Below are 23,274 nucleotides of genomic sequence, written 5' to 3' on the forward strand. Positions count from 1 at the left end.
GCAAGTCTTTTTGACACAATTATACTCATTCTTGATTTAAAATAACATTCAACAGTGTGGCAGTTAGCTTAGATTAAAGAATATTGTTAGACAAACAAATAAGGCCAGAGATGAGAAAATTTAAAAATCCATACATTTCAGGAGCATTAGAGTCTCTTGCTCAGTTTTGTGGGTGCCACATTAACTAAAACACCTTTGGAAAACATGTTGGTTCTGTACAGGGACCAGCTTTTTTTTGTGATATTGATAAGTTGATAATATTGTGATATTTTCCTTCTTTGCACTATTACTAAATAATAGAACTTTTCAGATATGCAGTGAACCTTCGGAGAATCATGCTTTATAACAGCAAAGGCAAGTGATAGTCAACAAACTGCCACTTTATTAAATGAGTTTCTTTTATTCATTGGTTAAGTTTCAATTGCCTTTCTTAACCAAAATTTTCAGGTCTTTGTGCAGACCATTGAAAGATGCTGTTTCTCTTCTGCAATTGCCAATTGGTACTAAGTTGTGTGTGTAACATGTAGATAGTGTAAAAACATTCTACTGATAGTTGACTCTCAAGCTCTTCTGTGGTATCTTGACTCAATGTAGGGATTCCCGATTCTGTATTAAACCTCAAGGGGCTGCTTATTTTATTTTTGGCAATGGTACTAATCATCGTTTCATGCAAATTGGTACTTTGCAAAGTAAATCACTGGCAGACAAAGCTTTTATCAACAACAATCTATACTTTGGGACATTTTATATTAAAGGTACTCTAAGGACTTCAAAGGAGCATCATAAAACAAAATGACATGGAGCAACAAAAGGAGACAACGGGTCAGATAACAAAAAGCTTGGTCAAACAGGAACTGGAGTGTCTTAAAGGAGGAAAATGAGGCAGTGGAGTATAGACAGGGTATTCCAGTGCTTAAGCCAGCTACCAATGGTGGAGCAATTAAAATCGGGGATGCTCGAGATGCCAGAATTAGAGCAGCAAAGCTATCTTGGAGGATTGTGGTCCTGGAGGAGATTGCACAGATGGGGAAGTGTAATGCAATGGAAGGGTTTGAAATCGAGGATGTTGTGAAACTGACATCTTTCTCTGGGTGGGTGGGTGGGCGGGTTGTTTCTGTGTGGAGGCTGCAGATTTCAGCACATGCACAGAGTGTGGCAGCGTATATGGCTGTGCATGCTCTGTTCTGGGTTTCTCCTGTAGTTAAAGGGCTCGGCCACCTTGACAGCAGAGTGCCTGCATGGAAAAACAGTGCGAGAATTCGATCACGGGATCTGGTATGGTGCCATAAAAGGGAGAGTCCTGAGATAATGGAGAGAAACTACCAGAGGAACGGTTAAGAGTACAAGATAATAGATGTTGTAAATTTCTGACCTTGTATGGCCGTGTATTTTTGTTTATTCAAAACCCATGGAATCTTGTGGCATTATTCTCTTAGCAAGTGTCTTGAATATCAAACTTGGTCTACTTTACACAAAAAATTATTGGTCCCGAAATGGACCTTACCAAAAACCTGGGGTCTGGTTACAGATCATAACATAAATTGGGGGCTCTTGTGGCATTTTGAATCCACAGACAAATACAAGTGCTGGTACTTGCTGAGGTTAATGTTGAAATGATTTCCACAGTGAATTTTGCTATACTGATTGAAAAGCAGAATGGCTTTTTCAATTCCTATGACTTTTCTGTAGAGGGAAGATTTATCCCCAAGTGATTTGTAACAATTAACCAAAGCTAGGTTAATAGCATTAGCAAAGAAGTTGGAATTGAAAGTAGGGGCTCAGAAAACAGACATAGTTGAAGTAATAGCACAGCATTTTGGAATTTGAAGAAGACCATGACCCAGCTTGAATTAACTAGAACCCAGTTGTAGATGAAAAAGCTCAAACTGGAAGAGGAGGAAAAGGAACAATTGAAAGGAATGCGAAAGCTTGAGTTTCAAAGAGAGAAAGAAATCAAATAGCATAAACTAGCTAGAGAAAAGCTTAGGTTACAGGGTGAGAGTCTAGTAGTTTGGGTGAGGAATCGAGATCTGGCCTGAGCTTTGATATAACAAAAAGTGTTCGCATAGTGGCTAAATTCACTGAAGACGGAGTTGAGAGATATAACAAAGTTAAAGTGGCCAAAAGACACACGGCCTCTCATTTTGCGGAGCATTTTGGTCAGGAAGGCTGTGGATGTGTATTCTAGCTTTTTGAAAGAACAATCCTCAGATTATGAAAGTTAAAAATGGGGTACGTAATGCTTACAAGCTTGTCCCTGGAGCATATCAGTTGTAACTTTGGATTTACAAATGTTTCATTCAGTTTTTTTGTACAACTTGCTAAGGAGAAACAAAGTTTATGGGACTGGTGGTTTTGGGCACAAACTCAAACAGAATTTTGAGGATGTGAGAGAACTAATGATACTGGAAGAATTTGGAAACAGCATCCCAATAGCCATTAGATCATACCTAGAAGACCTTAGAGTTTCTAATGTATGGGAAGCAGCGGTTCTGGCAGATGGGTATAAAAATCACATAGGCAGCTAGGGGACAGTAGATTTCCATTTGTAAACTCACAGGAAAGCTGGAGGAATAGAAAAGAGTCCAGTTTTAGGGAGAAGGCAGAAGCTGTTCCAGTCAATAGAAATACGAACATTCATACAAATTCGGAGCAGGAGTAGGGCACTCGACACCTCAAGCCTGCCCTGCCATTCAATAAGACCATGGCTGGTGCAAATGTAATCTCAACCCCACATTCCTGCCAACACCAGCCCCCCTGTAGCCTTTCACCCCCTTGTTAATCAAGAATCTATCTAACTCTGACTTAAGAATATTCAAGGACCCTACTTCCACCGCCTTTAAGGAACAGACTTCCAAAGACTCAACCCTCTGAAAGAAAAAAATTCTCATCTCTGTTTTAAATGAGTGACCCCTTATTTTTAAACAGTGACTCCTAATTCTACATTCTCCCACAAGAGGAAACATCCTCTCCACATCGACCCTGTCAACACCCCTCAGGATCTTAAAGGTTTCAATCAAGTTGCCTGTTACTCTTCTAAATTCCAGTGGATACAAGCCTAACCTGTCCAGCCTTTCCTCATAAGACAACCCACCCATTCCTGGTATTAGTCTAGTAAACCTTCTCCAAATTGCTTCTAAAGCATTTACATCTATCTTTAAATAAGGAGACTAGTACTGTACACAATACTCCAGATGTGGCCTCACCAATTCCATATACAACTGAAGCATAACCTCCCTACTTTTGTAATCAATTCCCCTCACATTAAATGATAACATTCTATTAACTTTCCTAATTACCTGCTGTACCTGCACACTAATCTTTTGTGATTCATGCACTAGGATACCCAGATCCCTCTGAATCTCAGAGTTCTGTAATCTTTCATCATTTAGATAATAAGCTTTTTTATTCTTCCTGCCAAAAATGAATGATTTCACTTTGCCCACATTATTTGCCAGATCTTTGCCCACTCACTTAACCTATCTATCTCACTTTGTAGCCTCCTTACATCCTCTTCACAATTTACTTTCTACCTATCTTTGTGTCCTCAGCAAATTTAGCTACAATTCCTTTGGTCCCTTCATCCAAGTCATTTATATAAATTGTAAAAAGTTAAGGCCCCAGCACTGATCCCTGTAGCACACCACTCGTCACATCCTGCCAACCAGAAAAAGACCACTTTATGCCAACTCTCTGCTTCCTGTTAGCCAGCCAATCTTCTATCCATGCCAGTAGGTTACCCCCTACACCATGAGCTTTTATTTTCTGCAATAACCTTTGATGTGGCACTTTATCAGATGCCTTCTGGAAATTTAAGTATAGTACATCCACCAGTTCTTTATCCACAGCACATGCAAGTCCTTCAAAGAACTCCAATTAACTGGTTAAACATGATTTCTCTTTTACAAAACCATGTTGACTCTGCCTGATTGCTTTGAATTTTTCTAAGTGCCCTGCTATAACATCTTTAATAATAGCTTCCGATATTTTCCCTATGACAGATGTTAGGCTAACTGGCATGTAGTTTCCTGCTTTCTTTCACCATCCCTTTTGAATAAAAGAGTTATATTTGTTATTTTCCAATCAAATGGAACCTTCCCTGAATCTAGTGAATTTTGGAAAATTAAAACCAGTGCATCAACTATCACACTAGTCACTTCTTTCAAGACTTTAGAGTGAAGTCCACCTGGCCCTGGGGATTTGTCATCCCACAGCCCCTACAATTTGCTCAATACGACTTCCTTGGTGATTGTAATTTTCCTGAGTTCCTCCCTCCCTTCCATTTCCTGATTTACAGCTATTTCTGGGATGTTACTTGTGTCCTCCATAGTGAAGACCGAAGTGAAATATCTGTTTATGAATCTGCCAGCTCCCTACTTTCCATTGTCAGTTCCCCAGACGCACTCTCTATAGGGCCAACACTCACTTTGTTAACTCCTTTCTTATTTAAATATCTATAGAAACTCTTACTATCCAACTTTATATTACTAGCTAGCGTTCTCTCGTACTCTAAATTTTCCCTCCTTAATCTTTTTGAAAATAATATAAAGAACAGCAAAGAATGACAATCTTCTGACCTGTCACCCGTCTTTGTGTAATTATATGCTTTTTCTTTAAGTTTGATACTGTCTTTAACTTTATTAGTTAACCGCGGACGGTGGGCCCTCTGCTTGGAATTTTTTTCTCGTTGGAATGTATAGTGTAGAGGATAAAAGTGATGTAAAAGAAACTAGTATGTTTTCATTGCCGTAAGATAGGGCACATAAAAGCAAATTGTTGAAAGTTGAATGGCAAACTGGTGTCAGTAATAAGGACGCCTAAGGAGTCTTCGGGAAAGGCTGTACCTATAAAGGGAGGTAAAAGTGTTGCAGTTGTATAAGTGAAAAGTGTTCCCTCATTACCTACAAGAAAGGGGGATATAGCTTAGGATAGTCAAGGTGATTCTTCCTTGAATACTGCTAAAGGGAGGCAGGTTCAGTCTTGAAGGGTGAAGTGTTCTGTTACTCCTCCAACAAAACAAATGAACAAATTAATATTTTGAGAGATACTGGGTCAGATCAGTTATTGATGTTGGCTGATGATACAATTTGTGTTCCAAATGGTTTGATGAAGGAAAACGTATTAAGGGGGTTATCAATGGGATTTATTAACCTGTTCCCTTGTGTAGTCAATTTATGAAGTGGCTTAATGTTACTGTGGCAATTGTTCCTTGTTTACCTATTGATGGAAAAGATTTTATATTTAAAAAATGATTTGGCCAGTGTAGATGGTAACATGGCAACAACTATTTTGCAGCTGATCTTGCCAAATTCCCCAAAATTACTGTGGCCAAACCTTTTCACTGATAATGAACAATGGAAGGAAAGGCTGATCTGTGTAGATTACAAACTTCAACAAAAAAAATTAGTTTGCTAATGACAAACAAGAACTTATGAAAACATTGGACTATCAGTCACAGGTAGAACACTTGAATGAGGACTTGCAACATCTAAATGATAAACTTGTAGAAGCAAATTCAACAAAGGTGGATTTTTAATCAAAACTTGAACTTCAAATATCAGAAGTCCCTATTAAGTTCCCTGAAAAATACCTTGAATAGGAAAGGGAATTGCTGATGAATCAGAACAGTTGGTTGAATGAGAATTAAAAACCAATACTGATTAACTGTTGGAACTTCATTGTGAAAAGAGCAATGAAATTCTTGAACTCTGATGCAATCTTGAGAACAAAAAGGATGAGATGTACAGTATGGAAGAGCAGATCCAGGCTTTAAAAACAGATGAGGAAAATTTTAAGAAACAGATCGAGGATCTAACAGGTGAATTAAAAAAGCCTCGAGGAGCAGTCAGAGGCCATGGAAGAAAGATTCCAAAATGAACAGAATGCTCTTGTGAAGTTGTTAAGCTTGTATAAGGGTTCCGCAGATGGCTCTGAAACAAATACAACTGAACTTCCCACAGCAGTTGCTGAGCTGAATGAAAAGATTAATCAGAAGCTTGGAAAAGAATTGGAAAATTAGAGTAAACAAATATTTGCATGAAATTATGAAAGAAGCAGAGATGAAGGTTACGTTTTTGAAATGTCAATGAGAAGAATATGGATGTGTGCAGAAAGCTGTGACACATCTTGTGGATAAGCTAGAAAATGACTTGAGCAAAGAGAGGAAAACTCGCTCAGTGTAGGTTTATTCATCTGGTCTTGATCAAAACAATGAAATGACAGAATCTGTGATGGAAGAAGTGAGTGAAAAAGATAATTTTGAAGCTGGTTGGCAATCAGACAAGCACGCTTTCTGTAGCAAACTTAAAGGACCCATTGAAGGCATGTTTCCAATAACAGAAGAGTAAGAAATTTATGTTATGATCCTCGACCACATTTTTGGTAAGATCCAATTATGGACCAATTTTGTTTTGTTTAAAGTCGACAAAGTTCGAGATTCAAAGCACTTGCTAAGAGATCAAAGCCATGAGATTACACAGCTTTTGAACAAACATAAATTAACTTTACTATACAAGGTCAGAAAGATAAAACAATTTACAATATCCATCTTGAATATGAGGTAAATGTGACTTAACAAACAAACTAAGGTCTAACACCCACACCTCCTTGTCCCTTGCCTGGGGCTCTTCATGGGGACTTCTCCCTATTCCTCTGATGGTTCCTTTCCACTGTCTCATACTAGGTCCCATGATCAAACTTTCGTGCTGTTTTTTCCACACAAACACCCTACTGTCAGGATGGCTAAGCCCTTTAAGCTGCAGGAGAAACCGATAACAGAGCATGCACGGTCAGGCATGCTGCTGCACACTGCGCATGCTCCGAAACCCATGGCTTGCTGGGGATCGTAGTCCTCTGCCTCCACCTGGGAACACACCTTCCCCCACCCCCAAGAGAAAGGTAAGTCAGTTTCACAACAAGGGTGAGAATTTTAAAATCAAGGTGCAGGTTCCCGTTCAAGCTATATGGGTCAGTGAGATGAGCTTCCAACCACACTGCCTATTACCACCTTCAGAACATGTCTTGACTTCGCTCCCATTTTAGCAGTTCTGCTGCTGGAACCCTCATTCATGCCTGTTACCTCTGATTATTACAATGCCAGCTTACCTTGGGGTCAAATATGACAGCAAGGTTGCAAACAGACTGGTTTAGTCTCATACTGTTACCAAGAAGGATTGTGTCAAGAGCTAGGGAACAGTTGAAACGGGCCTGAAGACAATGGCTTCGGTCTTTCCAATACTTAATTGGAGGAAATTTCTGCTCATCCAGTATTGGACATTGGATAAACAGCTTGTTAATTTAGCAAATGTCGGAGTCAAAAGAGGCAATGGTGAGGTAAAACGGGATGTCCTCAATGTACACATGAAAACTGATGCTTTTCTTTTGGATGATGTGGATGAGGGGCAGTATGTAGATGAGAAATGAAGGTGGGAGAACAAGGATAGACCCTCACAGAACACCTTACCTGGTCTGGCCTACATGTGTCTCCAGACCCACAGCAATGTGGTAAACACCCTCTGAAATGATCTAAAAACCACTAAAAGCCTTAAAAAAAGGGATGGAACTGGACCAATCACCCGGCATTGACCCAGGCACCGGAAGCAACAACAGCAAACCCAGTCCTGTTGACCCTGCAAAGTTCTCTTTACTAACATCTGGGGGCTTGTGCCAAAATTGGGACAGCTGTCCCACAGACTAGTCAAGCAAAAGCCTGACATAGTCATCCTCACAGAATCATATCATACAGGCAATGCCCTAAACACCATCATCACTGTCCTACCATAGGTGGCGGCACGGTGGTATAAAGACAGGACAGAGTCAACATTGACATTGGATCCCATGAAGTCTCATGGCATCAGTTCAAACATGGGCAAGGAAACCTCCTACTGATTACCATGTACCAGTACCGCCACTGCCCCCCAACCTCCCCTGCAGCTGATGAATCGATACTTCTCCATGTTGAACACCACTTGGAGGAAGCAATGAGCGTGGGACAGAATGTACTCTGAGTGGCGGACTTCAATGTCCACCACCAAGAGTGGCTCAGTGCTACTACGGACCGAGTCCTGAAGAATATAGATACAAGACTGGGGTCTGTGGCAGGTGGTGAGGGCAGCAACAAGAGGGAAAAACCTACTTGACCTTGTCTTCACTGATCTACCTTTCACAGGTGCATTTGTCCATGACAGTATAGGTAGGAGTGACTACCGCACAGTCCTTGTGGTGATGAGTCTTCACATTGAGGATACCCTCCATCGTGTTGTGTGGCACTACCACCGTGCTAAATTGGATAGACTTCAAACAGATCCAGCAACTCAAGACTGGGCATCCATGAGGCACAGTGGGCCATCAGCAGCAGCAGAATTGTACAAAGTGTAACCTCATGGCCCGGCATATCCCCCACTCTACCCATTACCATCAAGCCAGGGGAATCAACTCTAGTTCAATGAAGAGTGCAGGAGGGCATGCCAGGAGCAGCATCAGGCATACCTAAAAATGATGTCAAGTTGGTGAAGTTACAATGCAGGACTACTTGTGTGCCAAACAGCATAAGCAGCATGAGCTAAGCAATTCTACAACCAGTGGATCAAATCTAAGCTCTGCAGTCCTGCCACATCCAGTTGTGAACGGTGGAGGACAATTAAACAATGCACTGGAGGAGGAGGTTCCACAAAATATCCCCATCCTCAATGAATGGGGAGCCAGCACATCAGTGCAAAAGATGAGACTGAAACATTTGCAACAATCTTTAGCCAGAAGTACCAAGTGGATGATCCATCTCAGTCTCATCAGCAAAGTGGTGAAAAGTGTCATCAACAGTGCTAGCAAGCTGCACGTATTCAGTAATAACTTGCTCACTGACGCTCAGTTTGGGTTCTGCCAGGGCCCCTCAGCTCCTGACCTCATTACAGCCTTGGTCCAAACATCGACAAAAGAGCTGAACTCCCGAGGTGAGGTGAGGTGAGAGTAACTGCCCTTGACATCAAGGTAGCATTTGACTGAAGGTGGCATGAAAGAACCCTAGCAAAACTGGAGTAAATGGGAATCTCCACTGGTTGGAGTCATATCTAACACAAAGGAAGATGGTTGTGGTCATTGGAGGTCAATCATCTCAGTCCCAGGACATCACTGCAGGAGTTCCTCAGGGTAGTGTCCTAGGCCCAAACATCTTCAGTTGCTTCATCAATGACCTTCCTTCCATCATAAGGTCAGAAGTGGGGATGTTCGCTGATTGTGCAATGTTCAGCATCATTCGCGACTGTTGACAAGTAACATTCACGCCACACAAATAGCGGGTAATGACCATCCCCAAAAGAAAGAATCCAACCATCTCCCCTTAATATTCAATGGCATTACCATCTCTGAACCCCCCACTATCAACACCCTGGGCGTTAGCATTGACCAGAAACTGAACTGGACTAGCCATATAAATACTATAGCTACAAGAGCAGGTCAGAGGTTGGGAATTCTGCAGAGAGTAATTCACCTCCTGACTCCCCAGAGCCTGTCCACCATCTACAAGGCACAAATCAGGAGTGTGATGGAATACTCTCCACTTGCCTGGATGAGTACAGCTCCAGCAACACTCAAGAAGCTTGACACCATCCAGGACAAAGCAGCCCTCTTGATTGCACCCCATCCACAACCTTCGACATCCACTCCATCCATCTCCAACAGTGGCAGCTGTGTGCACCATCTACAAGATGCATAGCAGAAACTCATCAAGGCTCCTTTGATAGCACCTTCCAAACCCGCGACCTCTACCACCTAGAAGGACAGGAGCAGCAGATGCATGGGAACACCACCACCTGTAAGTTCCTCTTCTGACTTGGCACGGTATCACCATTCCTCCACTGTCGCTGGGTCATATTCCTGGAACTCCCTCCCTAACAGCACTGTGGGTGTACCTACACCACATGGACTGCAGCTGTTCAAGAAAGTGCTCACCACTACCTTCTCAAGGGCAATTAGGGATGGGCAATAAATGCTGGCCTGGACAGTGATGCCCATGTCCTGTAAATGAATTTTAAAAACTGGAGAATATGAATGTTCAGGACTATGGCAGGGGGGATATTTAGTGGAAGTTTGGCCTAGTGAGCTAGTGGAAGGGAAAAACATGACAGAAGCAGTTGAAGTCTGAGCTCCTTCTACTTATTGTTGGAGGTGAGTGGAGGGGAGAGGGGTTTAAGGTGACAATTTACAGTGAAGAAAAGTCGTCTTTGCGTTCCAGGATGTCCTGGAATAGTGAGCAGTTTTATCAGACAAGAGCATGACCCAATAGTACTTTGTGCTCCAGCCAGATCTGGCAGTGGATAGTTAAAGCATAGGCTGGATAACTGGTTTAAAGTTTGTGTTCATCAGACTCAAGGGAGTGGTGATGAGGCTTGTACCTTGGTGGAACCTGCCTCAATGCAATGGAGACTCAAGCCTTTTGGATGTCTAAACAGGAGAACTGGAGGGACAAATTGGGAAACTTCTCTTGAAATTAGGGCAAACTGCAAAACAAACCAAGAACTTTACTGTAAAACTCAATCTTCAAATGAAAGAGAGTCAGCATTTCTGTCTCATACATGTTGTATCCTTTAATTTTGGTAACAAAGATAACATAGCATGAGGAACATTTATCCAGGCACAGATTTTCCATCTTTAAAACCGATAATCTGCTTTCTTATATTGTACCAGATATTCAGTATCCTTATAGAGTTGTGTGCAAGTTAAAACATCCAGTAAAATGTTGCTACTCATTTTTCCCTGAGATTTGGAATATAATAAATTAAGGTTTGTTAAAATATTTTACATTTCTACTTTGTTTCATCTAACATCAGATCAGGTATTACACAGATCTAGCTGAGTACTGAATACCCTTAGGATTTGTAACCAGTGAATTCGATTCAGCAACTAAGAAAGTAGAGCAACAGTGTCCTGGTATAAACATACTGTGACAGCTTCAACGTATACAGCTAGAATTACAAGATTATTTAATCAAAAATAAATACTAGCAACTGCCCCTTCTCAATTGACTTTGCACCAATCTGTGCTATGGCCTGCTCATGATCGCTATTACTGTAGGTGAGCATCTTCTCCTTACTGAAACAGTACGCTACACTGCTCAGATTGACCAAGTGAATGCAAGGAAGTCTTAGTATCAGAGAAGGCTTGGATTCACATGTGGTGTGGGTTTTGTAATCCCCATTGACCAAGAAAAACATGCTTACTTAGTGAGAATAAAATTTCCTTCACCTGATTTTTACATAGAATTTATAGCACAGAAATAAGCCATTCCACAAAGCCAGCAGATCTATGCCAGCATTTATACTCCACACAAGTAGCAGTTCCAAGTTACAACCACTCGTTTCTCCTGAATGCTGTAATGGATTTATTAGTGCCATCTTATATTTATGGTCACTAGTTTTGAATTTCCCCATAAGTGGAAACATCTTTGCTATGTCTATCCTATTGAATTAAACCATAATTTTAAAGACCTACATTAGGTAACCCCTTACCTGTTCTCTTCTAGAGAAAACGGCTCTCACCTGTTCAATCTTTCCTGAGTTCTGGTATGAGTCTTGTAACCTTTTTTGCACCTTCTCCAGTGCCTCTATATCCTTTTTTGTAATATGGAGGCCAGAACTGTGCATAGTACTCCCAAACCAAGGTTCTATGCAAGTTCAACGTAGATTCTCCGCTTTTCAATTCTTCTTCTAGAAATGTACTCTATACTTCACATTTTTGGGCCTTATTGACCTTCATTACTACTTTGTATCTGTAACCCTTGGTGCTTATTTTCCAAGGAATACGTGGCCTCTTTTTCCCTCTAACCAAAATGCAAGTCAAATTCTTTTGAAATTCATTTGCCAGACTCCCAATCTGTAAATTTTGTATTTTTTCACGGTTTTCCTCAGTATTAATTATACCCCTGCACCCACCCCCCCTCCCGCCGCCTCCCGTCAGCGATAAAACCACAAATTTTGAAATTGTACTTCTGATTCTAGGGTCTAAATTGTTTATTTATGTGGTTTTAACAACAACAGTCTTGGCACTGATCACTGGCACACCACTTCCCAATAGTCTGAGTAAATAGCTCTAACCCCCTACTCTGTTGTCTGTTTTGTAGCCAGCTTGCTACAAACTCTGCTACTCCTCTGACTGCACATGCTACTATGCACTACCTCATAGAAGACCTTGTTGGAAATGTGCTATCTTCTCCACTTTTGGGGACAGATATTTACTCTCTGGTTCCCTGTTGGTACTGAACCATCTCAATGGTAACATTGGTGTTAACTGAAATAAAGAGCAAGTCTGGATTTTAAAAAATAGCAGTTTTCAAAATTGGCTCTGCCACTGCTGAACCTTTTGGTTTGGGAGGGTGAGACAGTCCAGCGAGGAAACATGTTGACAGTTGGTTTCAATCCTGATTTGCCAATTCAGGAGGAGGCACACTTGAGCTCAAAATTAGCATGCAACATTTTGGATTTGTTGTTACACAGCTGCCATAAATCTTTACAAAATTACATGTTCTTGATGAAAAATATCCCATAAATAGCCTTTCTGAAATGATGTAGTTTTGAAAGGTACAATTAAAAAGGACACAAACAAAACTTGGAGACAACTTAGTTCCTGTCTAATGGATTAATTTTGATGGAACAGCCTTAAATATAATAACTTTACTTTGGAGAAGGTGGAACAAAAACAGGTCAGAGGCTGGATATTCTGCAACAGGTGAAATAAAGCAGCTGTCACCTTTTTGATTATTAAACATAAAAAAAACTGCTAATATGTTGATCAATAGTTGTTACATAACAGGTCTGTACATAGTTTTGTCAAAGGTTGAAATCATCTCCATACTTAAAAACTTTATTGGATGCCTAAAATCAGTCCACAAGTGTGGAAATTATAAAAAACATGGTACAGTAGACCTCCTATAGCAGATGTGCTTTTTGAAACTCGTTTCCATCCTGAATATCGAAGCAATAATCATAGGATAAATGACCAAATATTACAACTTTTATCTGCTCAATGTTCTCCAATTTACTAAAAAATAAATGTAACATAGGTAGATCAAGTTGTAAATTTGAACATTGCATATATTTTGCATGCATGAAAAATCCCATTGGAGCAAAACAAACAGTCCCAACGCGAACAACCATTTGCTTTTGTTCCATTCAAACATTTTCTATCGTAACTGCACATAAGCAGACACCAACGATATGCAAATGGTTGCTTTATTGGAAGTATTATGAACCTTTATCTGAAATTCTTTTGGAATGTGCATCACCTTGACACCTCTGTAATGCCTTTATTTATTTATTCGTGGGATATGGTGTTGCTGGCAAGGCCAGCATTTACTAAATAGCCATCACAAAGTACCCTTGAGAAAGTGGTGGTGAGCAGCCTCCTTGAAACAATGCAGTCTGTGTGGTGAAGATGAAGGAACAGCGATATATTTCCAAGTCAGAAGGATGTGAAGGGAACTTCCAGGTTATGGTGTCCTTGTGTGCCTGTAGCTCTCATCCTTCTAATGGTAGAGGTTGCAGGATGGGAGATGGTATCAAAGACCTTTGCCAACTTGCTACAGTGCATCTGGTAGGTGGTACCCACTGCAACTATGGTTCACCAGCAGTGGAGGGCAGTAAATGTTTAAGGTTGCTTGGATGGGTGTCAGTCCTGGATGGTGTCAAGCTTCTTCAGTGTTGTTGGGGCTGCACTCATCCAGGCAAGCATTTCATCACACTCCTGATTGCAAGTGGTGGAAAGGCATAAGGGAGTCAGATGAGTCACTCACTACAGAATATCCAGCCTCTGACCTGTTCTTGCAGCCACAGTATTTACATGGCTGGTTCAGTTAAGTTTCTGGTTAATAGTGACCCCCCAGAATGTTGATGGATGTATTCAACAATGACAATAGCACTGAGTGTCAAGAGGAAATGGTTAGACTCTCTTGTTGGAGATGGTCATTGCCTGGCACTTAAGTGGTAATATTCACATAACACATCAGCCCAACTCTAAATGTTGTCCAGTTCTTGCTGCGTGTGGGCATGGTCTGCTTTATTATGAGGAATTACGAATGGCAGTGAACTTTCGACCTTACGATGGAGAGATCACTGTGGAGTCTAGAACGCTGCACCAAGAACTCCTACAGCAACGTCCTGGGGTGGAGATTAACTGGTGCCACAATTAATCTGAGCACATTAAAAGATGATGCACATTTGAATCCGTCTTTCCTTCCTGTGCTCTCCATTTTGAGACTATTCTAAAACGGTACATGCATAATGTAGAAGATACACTTGCAACAATCAGTAATACTCATTTATGATTTGCTGGTATATTTGCATTTTCTGTAAATGGTAATAGAATGTCAAGTAAAGCTTTGCACCAGTCCCTTCTAATGGCTGAGCACTGGTATGTGAAAGCTTTAAATCAAAACTATTTCCAAAACATAAATATAACAATAATCATCTTAGGGACTATAACGGTATTTGTTCCACAAGTAAAAGAAAATGCTGTTACTGATAATTTGTCTAACTAATCCCACTTTAGCTCAAAAGCCTTGATAAGACAGCAATTTTACATATTTTCATTTCCTTTGTGAACATAATGTTTAAATAAAAGTACAGGGTAGGAATGAAGAACAAAGCATGCCTGGTTGAAAATGCTGTGATGGAAGACTAAGACAGATGCGTGCACAGACAGAGCAGCACAAGCATTGTTACTGGCTTTGTCTCATTGTATTGCAGTGAAACTACTCTGATCAGATTGTGAATTGTACTAAAACCAGACAATCTGAATGACACCCCAACAAAAGCAAAATAAAAATCCAATGGACTAGCAGAATACACCACAAAACAATTAACTTGAGTGATAACAGGAACCTTTCATCTATTAGCTGCTTCGTTTTGGCCATTCTAGCTTCCTGCTATTTCCTCCCTTACCCAATTCTTGGCCTCCACAGACTAACCTGAACTTGCAGCAGATGTTGACTCGGAGCAGAAACCACAGTTGATTTTCTCTCCACTCACACCACCATCCCGCGCCCCCAAATTATCAAATAATTTAGCACAGATCAGGGAATGAAACTAATTTTCCTGGTTTGTATGGCTCAGGTACTCATTGCTTTGGACAGCTAGGCCACAGAGGGTGCGTGAATCACTTAACAGCATCACATTGTTTCTTGTAGAGCGTTGACAGTAATAAAGTTGCAAATGGCCAGTTTTGCTTTGGATTGTCACACTCCATTTAGAGGACAGGGCAATCTGCAGCACACAGTGAGTGGACCTGCGTGAAAAGGGCAGCGATGGTGGGAGATAAAAACCGGCGGCAGAGAGGGAGGCCCAGCACACAGAATGGACCTGCGTGAGAAGGGCAGCAATGGCGGGAGATAAAAAGCCCCTTCAATCTGTTTCTACCTGTCAAAGCCAAAGTGTGACATCAAAGGAAAACAGGTACGTGATTGGTGTCTCTTATGATTGGTCAAGTGGTTTAAATCAGGAGACATTATTAGTTGAAGAATAGTTAAGAAATTCACTTTTAAAATATTTAACATCCAAATTAATTAATTAAATAGAATAGAGATGGCTGGGCAGGCTATGTTTTGCAGCTGTAGTATGTGGTAGCTGGTGTGATCCACGGTGACCACATCTGCAGCAATTGTTGGCTGCTCGAGGAGTTTCGGCTCAGAGTTGATGAGCTGGAGTCCAAGCTGCGGACACTGCGACACATCAGGGAGGGGGAGAGTTACCTGGACACTGTTTCAGGAGACAGGCACACCCCTTCGATTAATTACATCAAATTCGGCCCATGGTCAGGGACAGAAGGGTGTGACTGCGAGAGAGGCAGGTATGGATCCAGAATTTAGCTTTGGAGGAGCCTCAGCCAGTGCCACAGTCCATTAGGTATGAGGTTCTTGCTCCCAGTGTGGACGAGGGCACAGACTGCAGGGAGGATGAGCGAACTGACCACAGTACTGTGGTACATTCAAGTGGGGGGAGAAAAGAGAAATGGAGCAGTAATAGGGGTTAGCATAGTTAGAGGAATAGATACTGTTCTCTGCAGCGAAGACACGTACCGAAGACTGTGTTGCCTACCTCGTGCCAAGATTAAGGACACCGCTTCTGGGCTGCAGAGGAACTTGGAGCGGGAGAAGGATCCAGTTGTCGTGGTCCATGTAGGTACCAAAAACATAGGTAGGACCAGGAAAGAGGTTCTGCTGAGGGGCTACGAGCACCTCGGGGCTAAATGAAAAAGCTGGAACCACAAAGCTAATAATCTCTGGATTACTACCTGAGCCACGTGCAGATTGGCGTAGGGTAAATGAGATTAGAGGTGTAAATGCATAGCTCAAAGATTGGTGTGGGAGAAATGGGTTCTGATTCATGGCACCACCACTACTGGAGGAGAGAGCTGTTCCGTTGGGACGGGCTTCATTTGAACCATGCTGGGAACAGTGTCCTGGCAAATAGTATAACTAGGGTTGCAGACTGGACTTTAAACTAATATTGGGAATGGGGAGGGAGGGAGGGGGGCAGGGTTCAATTGAAAGGAAGTTTAAAAAATCAAAAAGAAACAAGAGAGCAGGGGTGCAGGGTAGTGAAGAGGCAAACAATAATCAGTGTGACAGGAAGGACCAGAAAATATAAGCAGAGGAGTGCAGCAGAAATTAGAACCAGAATGAGTAACAATGTTAGAAAGTGAAAGTTTAAGGCTCTTAATCTGAACGCACGCAGAATTTATAACAAGATAGATGAGCTGACGGCACAAATAGAAATAAATGAATATGACTTGACAGCTATTAACAGAGATGTGGTTGCAGAGTGACCAAGGCTGGGAACTCAATATTTAAGGGTATTCGACGTTCTGGAAAAATAGGCAAAAAGGAAAAGGAGGTAGGGTTATTTTGTTAATAAAGGAAGGTATCAGTGCGGTGGTGAGTAGTGATATAGGCACACAGATCGTGATGGGGACTCAGTTTGGGTGGAAATAAGGAATAACAAGGGGAAGAAGTCATGGGTGGGAGTCGTCTATAGGCCCCTGAAGAGTTGCCTCACTGTAGGACAAAGTATAAATTGGGAAATAATGGAGGTGTGTAAGAAGGGCACTATAATTGTCTCGGGTGGTTTTAATCTACATGTTGACTGGACAGATCAGATTGGCAGGGCTAACATGGAAGACGAATTTGTAGAGTGCATCAGGGATTGTTTCTTAGAGCAATACATTGCAGAACCTACCCGGGAACAGGTTGTTTTAGATCTAGTGATGTGTTATGAGGTGGGATTAATGAGAGATATCCTAGTTAAGGATCTTCTAGGGAGGTAGCGATCACAACATGGTAAAATTTCAAATTCAGTTTCAGGATGACCAACTCGGATCTCAAGCCAGTGTCCTCAACTTAAAAAAGGGCAATTACAGAGAAAGAGTTGTCTAAAACAGGCTGGGAAAATAGGCTAAGGGGAAGGTCAGTGGATGAGCAGTGGCAGGCATTTAAGCAGATATTTCATAACGCTCAGCAAAAATTTACCCTGGTCAAAATGAAGAACTCGATGAGAAGATGAACCATCCATGGTTAATAAAGGTGGTCAAGGAGGTCCAATCAAAGGAGGTCAATCAAAAACTAGAGCATACAAAGTGGTGAAAACTAGTGGTAGGCCAGAGGATCGGGAATTTTTTAGGAACCAGCAGCGGATGACTAAAAAGCTAATAAAGAGGGAGAAAATTGATTATGAAAGTAAATTGGCAAGAAATATAAAAACAAACAGCAAGAGCTTCTACAGGTATATTAAAAGAGAGTGGTTAAAGTGAGCGTGGGATCCTTGGAGGATGCGACTGGAGAATTAAAAACGGGGAACAGGGAAAGGACAGATAATTTAAACCAATATTTTGCACTGGTCTTCACAGTGGAGGACACTATAAACATCCCAAAGATAGCGCAGATAAGCAAGGAGCTAATGGGAAGAAAGATCTTGTAACAGTCTCTATCACGAGGGACAAAGTATTTGACAAACTAATGGGACTAAAGGCAGACAAGTCACCAGGGCCTGATGGCCTGTATCCAAGGGTTTTAAAGGAAGTGGCTGCAGAGATAGTGGAGGCATCAGTCGCAATATTCCAGAATTCACTGGATTCCAGGAGGGTCCCATTGGATTGGAAAACCACTAATATGACACCTCTGTTCAAGAAGGGAGGGAGGGAGGCAAAAAGCAGGAATCTATAGGTCAGTCAGCCTAACATCTGTCGTTGGGAAAATGCTAAAGTCCATTATTAAGGAAGAAATAGCAGGACATTTAGAAAAGCTTAACACAATCAGAGTCAGCAGGGTTTTGTGAAAGGGAAATCATGTTTGACAAATTTGTTTGCGTTCTTTGAGGATACAACCAGGAAAGTTGATGAAGGGGAACTGATAGATGTAGTGCATTTGGATTTCCAGAAGGCATTTGAAAAGCACATAAGAAATAGGAACAGGAGTAGACCATTCGTCCCCTCAAGCCTGCTCTGCCATTCAATAAGATTATGGCTGATCTTGTGTTTCAATTTCTACATTGCAATCTAACCTTGATATCCTTCGATTCCCTTGCCTAACAAAGATCTATCTACCTCTGCCTTAAAAATATTCAATGACCCTGCATCCACCGCCGCTGAGGCAGAGAGTTCCAAAGTATCACAACCCTCAGAGAAAAAATTTCTCCTCATCTCTGTCCTAAAAGGGTGACCCCGAATTGTAAAACAGTGCCCCCTAGTTCTGGACTCACCCACAAGAGGAAGTATCCTTCTGACGTCCACCTTGTCAAGGCCGTTCAGGATCTTGGATACTTCAATCAAATCACCCTCACTCTTCTTAACTCCGGCAGAAACAAGCCCAGTCTGTCCAACCTTTCCTCATAAGACAACCCACTCATTCCAGTATCTAATAAACCTCCTTTGAACTGCCTCCAATGCATTTACATCCTTCCATAAATAAGGAGACCAAAACTGCACACAATATTCGAAGTGCGATCTCACCAATACCCTGCATGACTGAAACATAACAAACTTACTTTTAGGTTTAATCCCTCTCGTAATAAAGGATAGCATTCCATTAGCCTTAATTACTTGCTGTACCTCGCATACTAACTTTTAGAAGCCAATCTTCTATCCATTCTGTTACCCCTTACACCGTGCGCTTTTATTTTCTGTAATAACCTTTGATGTGGCACCTTATCAAATGCCTTCTGGAAATCCAAGTACAGTACGTCTACAGGCTCCCTTTTATCCACTGCACATGTTGCTCCTTCAAAAAACTCCAATAAATTGGTTAAACATGATTTTCCTTTCACAAAACCATGCTGACTCTTCCTGTTTGCCTTGGGCTATTCTAAGTGCCCAGCTATAACTTACTTAATAATTGATTCTAACAACTTCCCACCACGAGACGTCAAGCTAACTGGCTGATAGTTTCCCGTTTTCTGCCTCCCTCCCCATCCCTTCTTGAATAGAGGGATTCTATTTGCTACTTTCCAGTCTGATGGAACCTTTCCAGAATCTAGTGAATTTTGTAAAATTAACACCAGCGCATCGACTACCTCATTAGTCACCTCTTTTAAGACCCTAGGATGCAGTCCATCAGGACCCAGAGACTTGCCAGCCCGCAACTCCATCAATTTGCTCAGTACCGTTTCCCTAGTGATTTCAATTTCACAGTGTTCCTCTCTCCCTTTCACCTCCTGATTTCCAGCTATTACTGGAATGTTTTTGTATCCTCTGGAATGAACACAGAAGCAAAATATTTGTTCATTTCTTCCACCATTTCCTTATTATCTACTATTAACTCTCCACTCTTTTCCTTTTAAATACCTGTAGAAACTCTTGCTGTCTGTTTTTACAGTTCTAGCCAGCTGCCTCTCATACTCTAAGTTCTCCTGATTAACCTTTTAGTCATTCTCTGTTCTTTCTATTCTGTCCAATCATCTGTCTTGCCACTCAACTCTGCGCAGTTGTATGCTTATTCCATAAGTTTGATGCTTTCCTTAACTTCTTTAATTAACCATGGATGGTGGGTCCTCCCCTTAGAATTTTTCTTTATAATAGGAATGTACTTATTCTGAATACTCTGAAATATCCCCTTAAATGTTTGTCACTGCTTATCTATTGATCTAGCCTCTAGCCTAGTTTCCCAGTTCATTTCAGCTATCATCCCCACGTTGTTGCCCTAATTTTACCTGCTCGCTGGTTGGTTCAAGAACATGCTGCTCAAAGAAACTCTCAAAAGCATTCTAAGAACTCATCCAGGCTACTACTGCCAATCTGTTTTTTCTAGTTTGTGTAGATTAAAATCACCCATGATAAGGTGCCACATAAAAGATTATTACACAAGATAGGAACTCACAGTATCGGGGGTAACTTATTAACATGGATTGAGGATTGGTTAACACGCAGAAGAGAGAGCGTCAGGATTAGTGGGTCGCTTTCAGGTTGGAAAGGCATAACTAGTGGAGTGCCACAAGGATCAGTCCTAGGACCTCAGTTATTTACTATCTATATTAATGACTTGAAGGGGGCAGAGTGTAATGTTCCCAAATTTGCTGACGATACAAAAATAGGTGGGAAGGCATGTTGTGATGAGGGCATAATGACTCTGCAAGGGGATATAGTTAGGTTGAGTGAGTGGGCAAAAACTTGGCAGATGGAGTTTAATGTAGGAAAGTGTGAGGTCATACACTTTGATAGGAAGAATCAAAAGGCAGACTATTATTTAAATGGAGAGACACTCCAAAAAAGTGCAGCACAGAAGGATCTGGGTGTTCTTGTGCATGAAACACAAAGTTAGCATGCAGGTATAGCAAGTAATTAAGGTGGCAAATGGAATTTTGGCCTGTATTGCTAGGGGGTTGGAGTTTAAAAATAAGTAAGTCTTGTTACAACCATACAGGGCGTTTGTGAGGCCGCACCTGGAGTACTGTGTACAATTTCAGTGAGTTGGGGACTATGAGGAGCTGGCACAAGTGTTGAGGCCTGGGGTAGATCAGTAATGGCTTACTCCTACTCCTATTTCTTATGTTCTTATGGGTTATAGACTCTCTATGACCCCCATCAGCTTCAATAAAACTGGACATTTCAAATTTGATTTCTCTGTACAGAAGTTAATTCTACTACTAACAATTCTGCTCTGCACTTCAATAAAATGAATGTTCCTGCAATCAGTAACAGTGTGACAAACTGAGAGCATGTTGGTTAGCCTGAGTTTCAGCGGCAACAACTTTTCTATAATAATAAATCACTCCAAGGTGAGTTAGAAAGCAATATCAGACACCAGGTTACATAAAGCAACATTAGGGTAGATGTCCAAAGCTCGGTCAAAGGCGGAGGTTTTAAGCGTGGAAAGTAGGGTAGGGAGGAAATTACATAGCTTAGGACCTTGGCAGCAGAACGGCTGGCTGCAAGTACACAGCATTTAAAATCAGCAACGCGCAAGAGGCCAGAGTTAGATAAGCCCAGATTTTAAAAAAATTCATTCATGGGATGTGGGCTTTGCTGGCTGGGCCAGCATTTATTGCCCATCCCTAGTTACCCTTGAGAAGGTGGTGGTGAGCTGCCTTCTTGAACTGCTGCGGTCCATGTGGTGTAGGTACACCCACAATGCTATTAGGGAGTTCCAGGATTTTGACCCAGTGACAGTGAAGGAACAGCGATATATTTTCAAGTCAAAATGGTGAGTGGCTTGGAGGGGAACTTCCAGGTATTGGTGTTCCCATCTATCTGCTGATCTTGTCCTCTGGGTTTGGAAGGTGCTTTCGAAGGAGCCTTGGTGAATTCCTGCAGTGCATTTTGTAGATGGCACACACTGCTTCTACTGTATGTTGGTGGTGGAGGGAGTGAATGTATGTGGATGTGGTGCCAGTCATGCAGGCTACTTTGCCTTGGATGGTGTCAAGCTTCTTGAGTGTTGTGGGAGCTGCACTCATCCAGGCAAGTGGGGAGTATTCCATCATTCTCCTGACTTGTGCCTTGTAGATAGTGGACAAGCTTTGGGGAGTCAGGTGGTGAGTTACTCGTCGCACAATTCCTAGCCTCTGACCTGCTCTTGTAAATACTTGTAGCCACAGTATTTATATGGCTAATCCAGTTCGGTTTCTGGTCAATGGTAAACCCAGGATGTTGATAGCGGAGGATTCAGTGATGGTAATGCCATTGAACATCAAGGGGCGATAGCTGGATTCTCTCTTGTTGGAGATGGTCATTGCCTGACACTTGCGTGAATGTTACTTGCCGCTTGTCAGCCCAAGCCTGGATATTGTCCAGGTCTTGTTGCATTTGGACATGGAATGCTTCAGTATCGGAGGAGTTGCGAATGGTGCTGAACATTGTGCAACCATCAGTGAACATCCCCACTTCTGACCTTATGATAGAAGGAAGGTCATTGATGAAGCAGCTGAAGATGGTTGGGCCCAGGACATTACCCTGAGGAACTCCTGAAGTGATGTCCTGGAGCTGAGATGACTGACCTCCAACAACCACAACCATTTTCTTTTCTGCTAGGTATGACTCCAACCAGTGGAGAGTTTTCTCCGAGTCCCATTGACTCCAGTTTTGTTAGGGCTCCTTGATGCCACATTCGGTCAAGCGTGGCCTTGATGTCAAGGGCACTCTCACCTCACCTTGGGAGTTCAGCTCTTGTCCAAGTTTGAGCCAAAGCTGTAATGAGGTCAGGGGCTGAGTGACCCTGGCAAAACCTAAACTGTGCATCAGTGAGCAGGTTATTGCTAAGCAAGTGCCGTTTAATAGCACTGTTGATTACCCTTTCCATTACCTTACTGATGATCAAAGTAGACTGATGGGGCAGTATTTGGCTGGGTTGGATATTTTTGTGTACAGGATGTACCTGGGCAATTTTTCACATAGCCGGGTAGATGCCAATACTGTAGCTTGGCTAGGGGCGCAGCAAGTTCTGAAGCACAAGTCTTCAGTACTATTGCCGGAATATTGTCAGGGCCCATAGCTTGGAGGGTTGTGGGGCTGGAAGAAATTACAGAGGTAGGGAAAAGTGAGGCCATAGAAGGATTTGAAAAAAAAAGGATGAGAATTGTATAATCAAGGTGTAGCTTATACAGGAGCCAACGCAGGTCAGTGAGTACAGGGGTGATAGATGAATGGGATTTGGTGCGAGAAAGGACACAGCCAGAGTTTTGGATGACTTCAAGTTTATGGAGAGGAGAATGTTGGAATAGTTAAGTTCAGCAGTTTAAAAGTGATCAACTGGCTAATAGAGTTCCAAAGAACAGCAGCAGGAAAAATATTGTAGCAAGTAACAAT

At 41.8% G+C, this 23,274-nt stretch overlaps 1 long non-coding RNA gene across 1 annotated transcript in view; it reads left to right on the forward strand.

Annotated features, from left to right (window-relative positions):
* Positions 1 to 23,274, forward strand: part of LOC144683608 (uncharacterized) — a 559,012-nt gene that overhangs the window by 153,728 nt on the left and 382,010 nt on the right. The window lies entirely within an intron of this gene.

This window comes from Cetorhinus maximus, chromosome 1 (genome assembly GCF_964194155.1).
Source record: "Cetorhinus maximus chromosome 1, sCetMax3.hap1.1, whole genome shotgun sequence".
Taxonomy (NCBI): Eukaryota; Metazoa; Chordata; class Chondrichthyes; order Lamniformes; family Cetorhinidae; genus Cetorhinus; species Cetorhinus maximus.